Below are 10000 nucleotides of genomic sequence, written 5' to 3' on the forward strand. Positions count from 1 at the left end.
ACTTAATTAGTCACAGGAGGATCAACCAGGTAAGTTATTGCAAAGGTGCCATAAACTGCTTTTTCTTCTTTTTTAATGTTGTGTTATCTTTTTTAATATGTTGTTAAGTACACTCAATCATAAACGTTGCAACCTAGTGTCAGTAGCATAGCAAGTAGCACACTTGCCTTTGGTGTAGAAAGCCGTGGTTTCTATTCCAACACCAGGTTGATCAGTAGCTAACATTGTAATGCAAAAGAAATGGGGTACTCTTCTGCTGTGTGGGTCATGCCAAATTGACACTCTGTTTGTTTGAGCTGGTAGTTGTTTAAGTGTAGGTAAAAAATCCCATGGTATCTATTGAAAAGAGAGAAGTTCTCTGATGATCTGTCCATATTTCTGCTAGTAGTCTAAATTATGTCAGGTCTCCCCAGAAAAGAAGCCTCTAGTCTAGTGGAACTAACCTTATAACAGAGGGTAAATAAATAAAATGAACTTATCAAATGAGGGAGGAATGGTAATATGTTTAAAAGGAGCACTTACATGGCTATGGGCATGCTAGAAATGCTGCTGTCACATGACATGGCACTATAAGACTGTGTCAGAGGAACAGAGGGGTGGTGTTATAGGCACAAAGAGTTAAGCTCTATAGTTCACATTACATTTCATTGTATACAGTGATAGCCATATTTTTGCCAGACATCTTCCCACATACAAAATTAAAATGTTTCAATATATGAATCATTTTCTTAGATTTTTGAGTTGTAAAGAAAAGGGTAATAAAATGTGTCTGCCAGTTTCCTGTTATGGATGGTGCTGCATTAGCTACACGGCCTGCTTGGCAAAGTTATTCAGTATTGTCTTAAGTATTGTTCCAATTTGTAAACAGATTTATTTTAAATGTTCGCACTGTGAAAGAATTTCCAATCTGCATTTCTCTGAAAAGCAGCATTGCTGAAGAGTTAGTTTCCAAAAGTCTTACTAAATGTATAGCATTTATAAAGACTTTGTCTCCTGCTTTTACCTCTTTAACAGCTGGCATTACTATTATATAAAATCAGTGGCCAATATACCTGATAAAGCAATTTTTAGGCCAAGTAAGTTAATGCCTTTTACGACCTTTTTTTCGGGTTTTGTTGCTACAAAACAATTGTTTTTCAGCTGCAATTTGCATTCATGCAGTAATGATGACCTCTGCTCAACCATAATTTCAGCAGTGTTTTTTTTTTCCCTGGAAAGGCTCCACCTTCCACCAGAAATGTTTCTATTAGAATGATTATCAGGCTTATGTACTATAATGCCAATGTCAGCATCATTAGAATGTGAAATTCATATGCCAAATGTTAGTGGTACAGAGCTGGATTTTTTTGCGGGGGGGCATTTATGACTCTATGTCGCCAACCATCAAGCTTCTGTTCAATCAGACACACACTTTTGTATGGATGGAAGCATCATGCAAGTAGCCATGAGAGTGCCTTTGCTATCACAGCCATCCTGACACCGATAGCTTTTGCTGTTTGTCTGGTCTAATACCACCCGTGGTGGGGATATGAGAACTTGCATCACTATAAGGGCCATCTATGCCCCCTCAATCAATGCACGTGTGCTCCGTTATGTGACTCATCATGGGTTAGGTTACTTCACTGAATTGGCGCTGATTTTCTACATCATGACAAACTTTGAGTCTTCAGTTGAGGCCCTGTTATCAGAGAAGTTAAGTGAGTATCCAAAGACCACCACCCTCCAACCTCCTTGCTTATGTTCTGTCATAACATTAAATTAGATGACTTGGGCAGCAGATAAGGATATATTTCTCTGTGTCAGTGGTGTAGGCTGGAGCATTGGCACTTCTCCCAAGGCATATTCACTAAAATTTCTGTATGAGATACTTTATTTATTATGCAGCAGAATCTGAATATCTCTATCTGTATAGCTATCTATATATTTATCTGGTTACACTTCAGAAGATCGAACAGCTGAAATATCGAAGACCATATGGCCAAGACCATATGATGGATATTTCAGAAGATCAGTCTTCTGAAATTGTAACAAAAATAAAAAAAAAAGTTAAAGAAGATGGTAATGCAGAGGAACAAGCCCCCCTGCACACCCCCACCCCCCCTACTTAACTATACCAAATCTGAGATCACTGTTGTCTCATATTTTCTCCACTTTTTGATGGTATATTCAATGCTGTAGAAATGTTTTTGTACCCTTCTCCTGACTGATACCTTTCAACAATGAGATCCCTTTGATGCTTTGTAAGCTCTCTGCGAACCATGGCTTTTGCTATAGGAGGCAACTGAGTAAATGTCAGAAATATCCTACTAGGACAGCTGAACTTTATTTGGGGTTAATCAGAGTCTTTTTAATTGATGGCAGGTGTGTACGCAAGAAAACTGAATGTTTTAATTAAATCAAAAGTACTTCATCAAAGTATTAGTTTAAGGGTGTGCACACTTATACAACAAGCTTATTGTGCATTTTTTATTTTTTATATTTCCCTCTAGCAGATTTGTTTGTTTTTCAATTGAATTGTACAGGTCATAAGTCACATTAAAGGTGGGAAAAGTTTTGAAATGATTTATTGTGGTCTCATTATTTATATCACAAAAACCTGGCATTTTAACATGGGTGTGGAAACTTTTCATATTCTTAGCTGTACCTGCCACGCATTGCTGTGGCTCAGTCTGGTTAAATGGAAAAGAAAGAAAAGAGAAAGCTCACGTTTAATTTCACAATGCTTGTGGGTATACAATATTTTTTGTTGTTCCATTGCCTTTGCAGATATAGAGATTGTCTGGTTTGCCGACTCTAGAACATGCAACATATAATTGTCCATGTGAGAAGCAATCTGTGTGTAGATCTAAACCGCACAATTCTAAAGATTGGCCCTGAGCTTTGTTGATGGTGATTGCAAATGCCAATCGAATTGGGAATTGCAATATCTTAAATTGAAATGGCATATCCGTTGGAATCATAGGAATGACAGGAATGAGGACATCTTCACCTTTGAAAGGTCCTGTCAAGATTGTTGTTTCTATGATGTTGCTCATTAATTTTTTTACTGCAAGCCACGTGCCATTGCAAAGCTTTGGCTGGTTGATATTTCACAACATGATAATTGACATGCTCATTTTCAATTGCAGTACGTGCAGTGGCATCCCTGGCTGATCGAGTGAATTCAAAACTTCTGTTGGATAATTAACCGCTTCATCTGCATCCACAACAGTGTCGACAGACTTGTATGTGACTGGCTCGCTTTGAATGTTAGACTGAATAATGTTGTTAAGTTCGTAGACGTCTTTGTTCTTGGCTGCAAGAATAGCTTGTTCAGTCAGCCAATCATGATTCTTATAATTGGTTTGAATATTGGCAAATACTTTTTCAACCAATTCTTCTTTTGACGCAACTAAATTGCAGAAGTTATGAGGCAATGAAATTCGCCCTGAGGTCAGATCAACCGGCACCTTTCCGTTCCCAATTTCCAGCAATTGATGTGAGAATATCTCAGCTGATCGATCGTTTTGCAGCTGGACACACATATTTGTAGTTAATTTTAACATCTTTACGTGTCGCCACAAAGTAGAGTATTTCAGGCAAGCATTTATTTTGTCCGCTGGTGTTGATCGAGGAGAACGAAGCAGATCTGAAGCTGCAGAATGCGATCACCGTTCTCGCAACCGTGCATCCTCAAGTCTGGCTGCACGTCGCTCTGCTGCTTCCTCGGCATGTATTTGAGCCATTCTTTGTCTGTTTCGCTCATTCATTGATGCCTGTTCTTCCTCAGTTTGATTTGCAATTACTCGTCGCACTGCTTCCGCTCCGTGAGTGCAACGACCTAAGTTTGATCTTCTGCGAGGCATTATTTGGATGAACTAAAGCAGATCGATTGCACTGAAAAAGAAGTAGGAAAGTTATAACAAAAACATATAAAATTGCACATTTGTATACAAATATGCAATTATTCGTCGCACTGCTTTCGCTCCCCGAGTACAACGACCTAAGTTTGATCTTCTGCGAGGCATTATTTGGATGAACTAAAGCAGATTGATTGCACTGAAAAAGAAGTAAGAAAGTTATAACAAAAACATATAAAATTGCATATTTGTATAATAATATATAGAATCCATAGTAGGTATATAAAAACACGCGCGTATTCGAATACAACGTGTGACATCTATATAATAGTAGGTATATAAAAACACGCGTGTATTTGAATGCAACATTGTGTGAAAATTTCAAAGCAATCAGTGAAGAACTTTTGGAGATTTAAGATTTTGAACAAACGAACATTTACATTTTTATTTATATATATATATATATATATATACATACATATATATATATATATATATATATATATATATATATATATATATATATTATCATTTCATCGAATTTCAGATCATCGAGACCAAATCGTTGAAAACTAATTTAGTCGAAAACTCATATCATCGAATCTCAAATCACTGAAAACTATAAAGCAACTACAAATAACATTCCCAAAGTTCTTACTATATCTATGCAGGGGGCAAGCCCCCTGCGCCCCCCACACCCCCTGTAAATAAATATACCAACTCCAAGGTCGCACTACAGTGGGGGAAAAAGGTAATTTCTTAACCTCACTGTAGTAAACAGTGTCTGTGATGTTATTTATAGTTGCTATAATATAAATATAGATATACACACAAACATACTTCCAAACTGGCACATATTCATACAGACAAATGCATTTAGAAACATGCACAACACAGTTCGCATTCAGTGTAAACAATGAAGTTATTTAGTGCTACAAAACAAAAATATCAAAACAGGCAAGTGGTTATTTGCATGAACTACTGATTGTTAAGATATTACATGGATACATTTGTATTTATAATGAATAATCATCTAGCTGCAGTAAGATAAGACAAATTTTTAATGAGTGTGGGGGATACAGTGTCAGATGATTTATGTGCATCCAAGACAATGACAGAAATTCATCTCATTGTTTGTAAGCATAGCAGCGATATTAAACGGTGAGTTAATTGCACTCAGGAGTCTAGCAGCAATCTTTTCAGGTAAAGTTATATAATCCTTTTCTATCCTAGTAAATTACAGTTGTTGGTTCTTAACTAAAAAATGCAAGTATATAAACTGCATGCTCTTTATCAGTATGTAAAGGGAATAAATCATTTTGAACATTTATTGGATGGTACATACTTTTCCTTAACAGCATGACATCATCACAGAACTGTATGCTGTTTATACATACAGTATGTAGGGAAGTTGATGGGTGGAGTGTGCATCTTACATGGAGATCAGCTTGCCTTTGATACCTACATTGTGGTTTATGCTGTGCAAAAAAATGATTCTGCCACTGCAGAGGCAAGTTGAAGAGGAGCATCATGCATTTTTTACAGAATCTGCAAGAAATCTCTGGAAAGTGATATGAATTATATTCTGTTATATGACATCTGCTTAGGGCAAGCATGAGTATTTATTTCTGCTTTTAGCAGGCATTAATGGTCATTTAAATGGAAGGGTTAATGACAACACACTATTAACTATATCATAGTTGCAGTACATGCTGAAATTTCATTTTGACAAGGGCTGGGAAAAACATTTACTATCAAGTGCCCTTGAAATTCAGTTTTTTAAAGAACTACCGAATCCAAGATTGGCATATGTTTATAAATATTTAATACATTAATGCATCTTATAAACAGTTTTGTTGCTGTTGTTTACACTCCATTATCAATTATTTTTGTGATGTCACCGATGAATAACATTTGTAACTATGTATATAAGGACTTAGCTTTAAAGCATGCAAGTTCAAAATATGATGTACTGCAATTTTTTTAAAAGTGTGCTGGTCTTCATAATCAAATAAAATGCAATACAAGGAATATGGTAGTAATCAGGCAGACTTGATTTTTAATTTTAAAATATGGAATCTAATAAAATGTTGCTTCAAGAACACATGCTTGTCTGTTCTTAACTAAAAATAAATGCTATAGTAACACATACAATCTTCTGTAAAGTTCATGGATCTCAAATGAATAAATTACATTTATTTTTCTGGATGAAAAGCCCATAGTGATGAGGTGTGCCACATAGAAGGATTTCCTGACTGTTGTGGCGATGTGGTTATTGAAGGTGAGACCACTGTCCACCTGTGTCCCTAAGTCTCTTTTCAAACTTTCGGTGTTTAGTGGCAATTCATGGGCACATGTTTTTTCCCATAGGGGATAACTATGCATTTCTTGGCATTGAGCTTGAGCCCATGGCTCTGGCACCAAGCATCTGTTTCTGTAAGGCCCTTTTGTAGAATATCCACATAATTTGGGGATTCAATAATGGCTCCCTGTTTGCAGTCATCTGCGAACTTTGTTAGCCAGAGTCCCTTAGTGTTGGCCTGTACTTCAGAGAAGTAGATGCCAAACAAGAGCAATCCCAGGACTGAAACCTGAGGTACTCCACTTGTCACTTGTCTAGTGCTGGATTTGCAGTCGGCTACTTTTACAGTGTGGGTTCTGTCAGTAAGCCAGTTGGTAACCCATCGAGTGATGAAGGTATTAATGCCAAGCTTAGTAAGTTTATCTATGATTCCAGAGTGGGAGATAGTGCTGAAGGTCTTTATGAGGTCCAGATAGGCTGTGTGAACCACCTTCCCCTTGTTCACTGCTCTGGAGACTGATTCGAAGAAGTCAATCAGGTTCAGGAGACAAGATCAGTTCTTCACAAACCCAAACTGCATGGGGTCCAGTGTTTGAAGGCTGCCAATGTCTTTGTTTATAAGTTCCATGATAATACATTCCATGGCCTTGCAGATCAGGCTCGTCAGACTGATGGGATGGTAGTTCCTAAGATCCAAGGTAGATCCCCCCTTGTGGAGTGGGATAACTGTAGCTGTGTGCCACTCATTGGGCACAAACTTGAGGTGAGGCTATGATTAAACATGACACTTTGGTGAGGTCCCAGTTCATTTTGTAGTTCATATAGTACACAGCCAGGAATGTCGTCTGGTCCCATGGATGCTGTACTCTTAGCTTTAAAGAGTGCGTTTTTTACCTGTGTGGCCATTATTACCGGAATTTGGCAATCCTTCGGTATTCAGATGGGCCCTTTACGGGGTGAGAGGGTGTGAGAGGAGGTGAAGTTTGCAATGAATCAATCTGCCAGGATATTGGCAATATCCTTGAGATCAGTATATTTAATGCCATTCTGTTGTAGCTCACCATCACTCTTGCAGCAGAGCCCTCATAAATGTTTAGAAAGTGTTCAAGCATATCCCTTGGAAATCCATTTTATGGAAGAGCCTTAAACTAGTAGCCCCAGTACACAATCTTAAAGACTTTTACACCATAAAAAACATATTATCATAAGTGGATGTCCTAGCCTAGTATCTTCATCTACTGTGTCCAGTCGGACTCTCCCGATCAACAAATGTAAAGAAATAAACAATAAATCAATCTAGAGTTAACAGGATCTTAAAGATGTTGTTGTACTTTTGCTGACCCAGAATGAATCTGCATTATTAAGTATACATTAATCTGGGTGTGCTATACAACAATGCAGTTGTTAATATCCCATTAAAAATATTATAATCTTGATTCAGAAGTGATGTAGAATGATAGATTTATGGTAATATGGGATCCTTATCAGTCTTCAGTATGGTTAATACTGTAACTTTATGCCATGAATAAACACTCATCTATGTTGCTCAAACTCTATTTAAACCCAAATGAAAAAGAGGGTGGGGAGACAAAACTGTAGACATCCATATACTACAGCTTTCCATTCAATAACAATTAATTGCCCAAGTAATAGGCATAGCTGATTACTGGGAACCTAAAGATATATGCTGACAAGCACTACCTAAATATACTGGGCAGATACAATAATGAAGACTATGCAAACTGGGAGTTTATCTTGTGAGGCATGATAACATATTTTTCAGTAGTTCTCAGATGTGGCACATTGATTGCACCAGACAGTCATGGGCAGGTCACTATAGCAGTGTCTGCACTGCTTGCCAGAGTGAGGATTCCTGTGGCATCAGTAATATCCCTGGTGAGACAGTGCCAGGCCTCTCTTGTATATGGCAGACCTTCATAGGACTCCCCAGGTGGTTTCTGGACAGTAATTAAAAGAAAATATTAGATTGCTTAGGACACCACTGGGACACCCTGCCAGAACCAGTGTCTTTAGGGACCATGGCCATACTAGATGCTTTGTATCAGAGAATCATGGTTGGCATCTTACAGTCACCCCTATTTCACATTCGGGTAATTGCCATGCACCACAGGGTAACTTAGTACTCAACCTGTGGATAGATGTAACATGGCCTGTAAAGTGTGAGATTGAGCTGTGTTATATGCTGTTAAACTATTTGATCTATGTTGCTCTTTATTACCTTCAAAGTCTGACTTTACAACATGAAATGCAACAACCGTCTTTTTGATATTAAACTACCCACACATGATCAAAGTATAGCATTGCAGGTGCTCTAGGGGGGAGCATAACACCATGTAAGCCTGTATGCAAGAGTCTCCATCCAGACAAAATGCATAGAATGAGTGATTCAGAAATATTCAGGAGGAGAGCCTACATTCGCAAAATCATTGAAATGTGAGATCCAAATCTGTATCATATAAATGCCAATGGCTGTTTCAAAGCTCATTGCACTATGGAAGAGGATATACAGCACTGACTGCACAACATCTACAGCTCTCTGCCACTAAATGAGGAGGAGAAAGGCAGCGCTACTAAGTAAGTAATGTAGGCTCCTCTTTTTAAATATTACTTTTGTTGCAGTGTTTAAGTGAAGTATTCCTTCTGAAAAAACTTGAGGAAAATTATTTTTGTAACTAAGTCATATTTGTAACAACAGTAAACTACAAGGGGCAATCAAGAAGATGTTGACAACCAATGAAAAATGTAAGAGGAAGCGCATCCCATAAAATTCTTTTATACATCATTTAAAGGTGTCATGCCAACACGTGCTGAGATATGTCCAGTCAAACAGAACTGTGCATAAAAGAAATTTGTCAATGCATCATGCGGGGGGGTCTGATGTGTATTATTATGGCTGTCCGGCACACATAATAACACTGGGCATATGGGAGGCCATGCTAACTTCACTGTCAGTGAGTGGGTATCTTTACACTTTATGTTTTTGTTTGCCTTGTATGTTGGATGGCTTTATACCATGTTGAGTATTATGGAGAAAGGCAAGGCAATTCACCTGCAGGTATATATATATTTTAACATTCAGAGCATGTCAGGCTATGATGCTTAATAGCAGGTAGTTTATTGCTACAGTTTTATGTGACAGCTGTGTTGTGATAGGGTAAGTGTGAATCTTTACATAGGATACATTGAGGGAATATGACTGAGGGTTATCTGTGTGATTTCCTTTCTCACACTGTGTAGTTGCGGGTAGAATATTTAGATGGTGGGGCATCACTGGGGGTGCAGACATTGGAGGGGTCGGCCCATTTTTGTCTGGGTTTGTGTGTGTGTGTGTGTGTGTGTGTGTGTGTGTGTGTGTGTGTGTGTGTGTGTGTGTGTGTGTGTGTGTGTGTGCCATATACAAGGGAATGCAGGTATAGCAAACTATTATTTGTAAATATGACCCCAACATAGGCTGGGTAATACAGTGCAGTACAGATAGCCTCAGCTGAAAAGTATTAGTGGCATACTCACATGGCATATGCCCTCTCCACACAGCCTCATGTATGACAGAAGAAAGATATGAAAAAGCAAGTTCTTGCATACAGAGAGTGAAATATTTTTGCGAGCTGTCGGTCTTCATGGCCAGTGACTGTTTAGCTAGGATGATACTGACTTGCCCTATTGTGACCATGTTTGACAGGTTGTAGTATTAAATATAACTGCCTTTAAAGGAAAGGAATTAACCTATGAGCAGGTCAGAAGAAAGGCACTGAAAATATTCATGATGCAGAAAATTCTGCTCCCCACCTTACAGAAAACGATAAGACAATGGAAGGTGGGCCTTTAATCATACCATCAC

Source organism: Protopterus annectens, chromosome 5.part0, assembly GCF_019279795.1.
Source record: "Protopterus annectens isolate FY-2018-M chromosome 5.part0, PAN1.0, whole genome shotgun sequence".
In the NCBI taxonomy this organism is placed as follows: Eukaryota; Metazoa; Chordata; order Ceratodontiformes; family Protopteridae; genus Protopterus; species Protopterus annectens.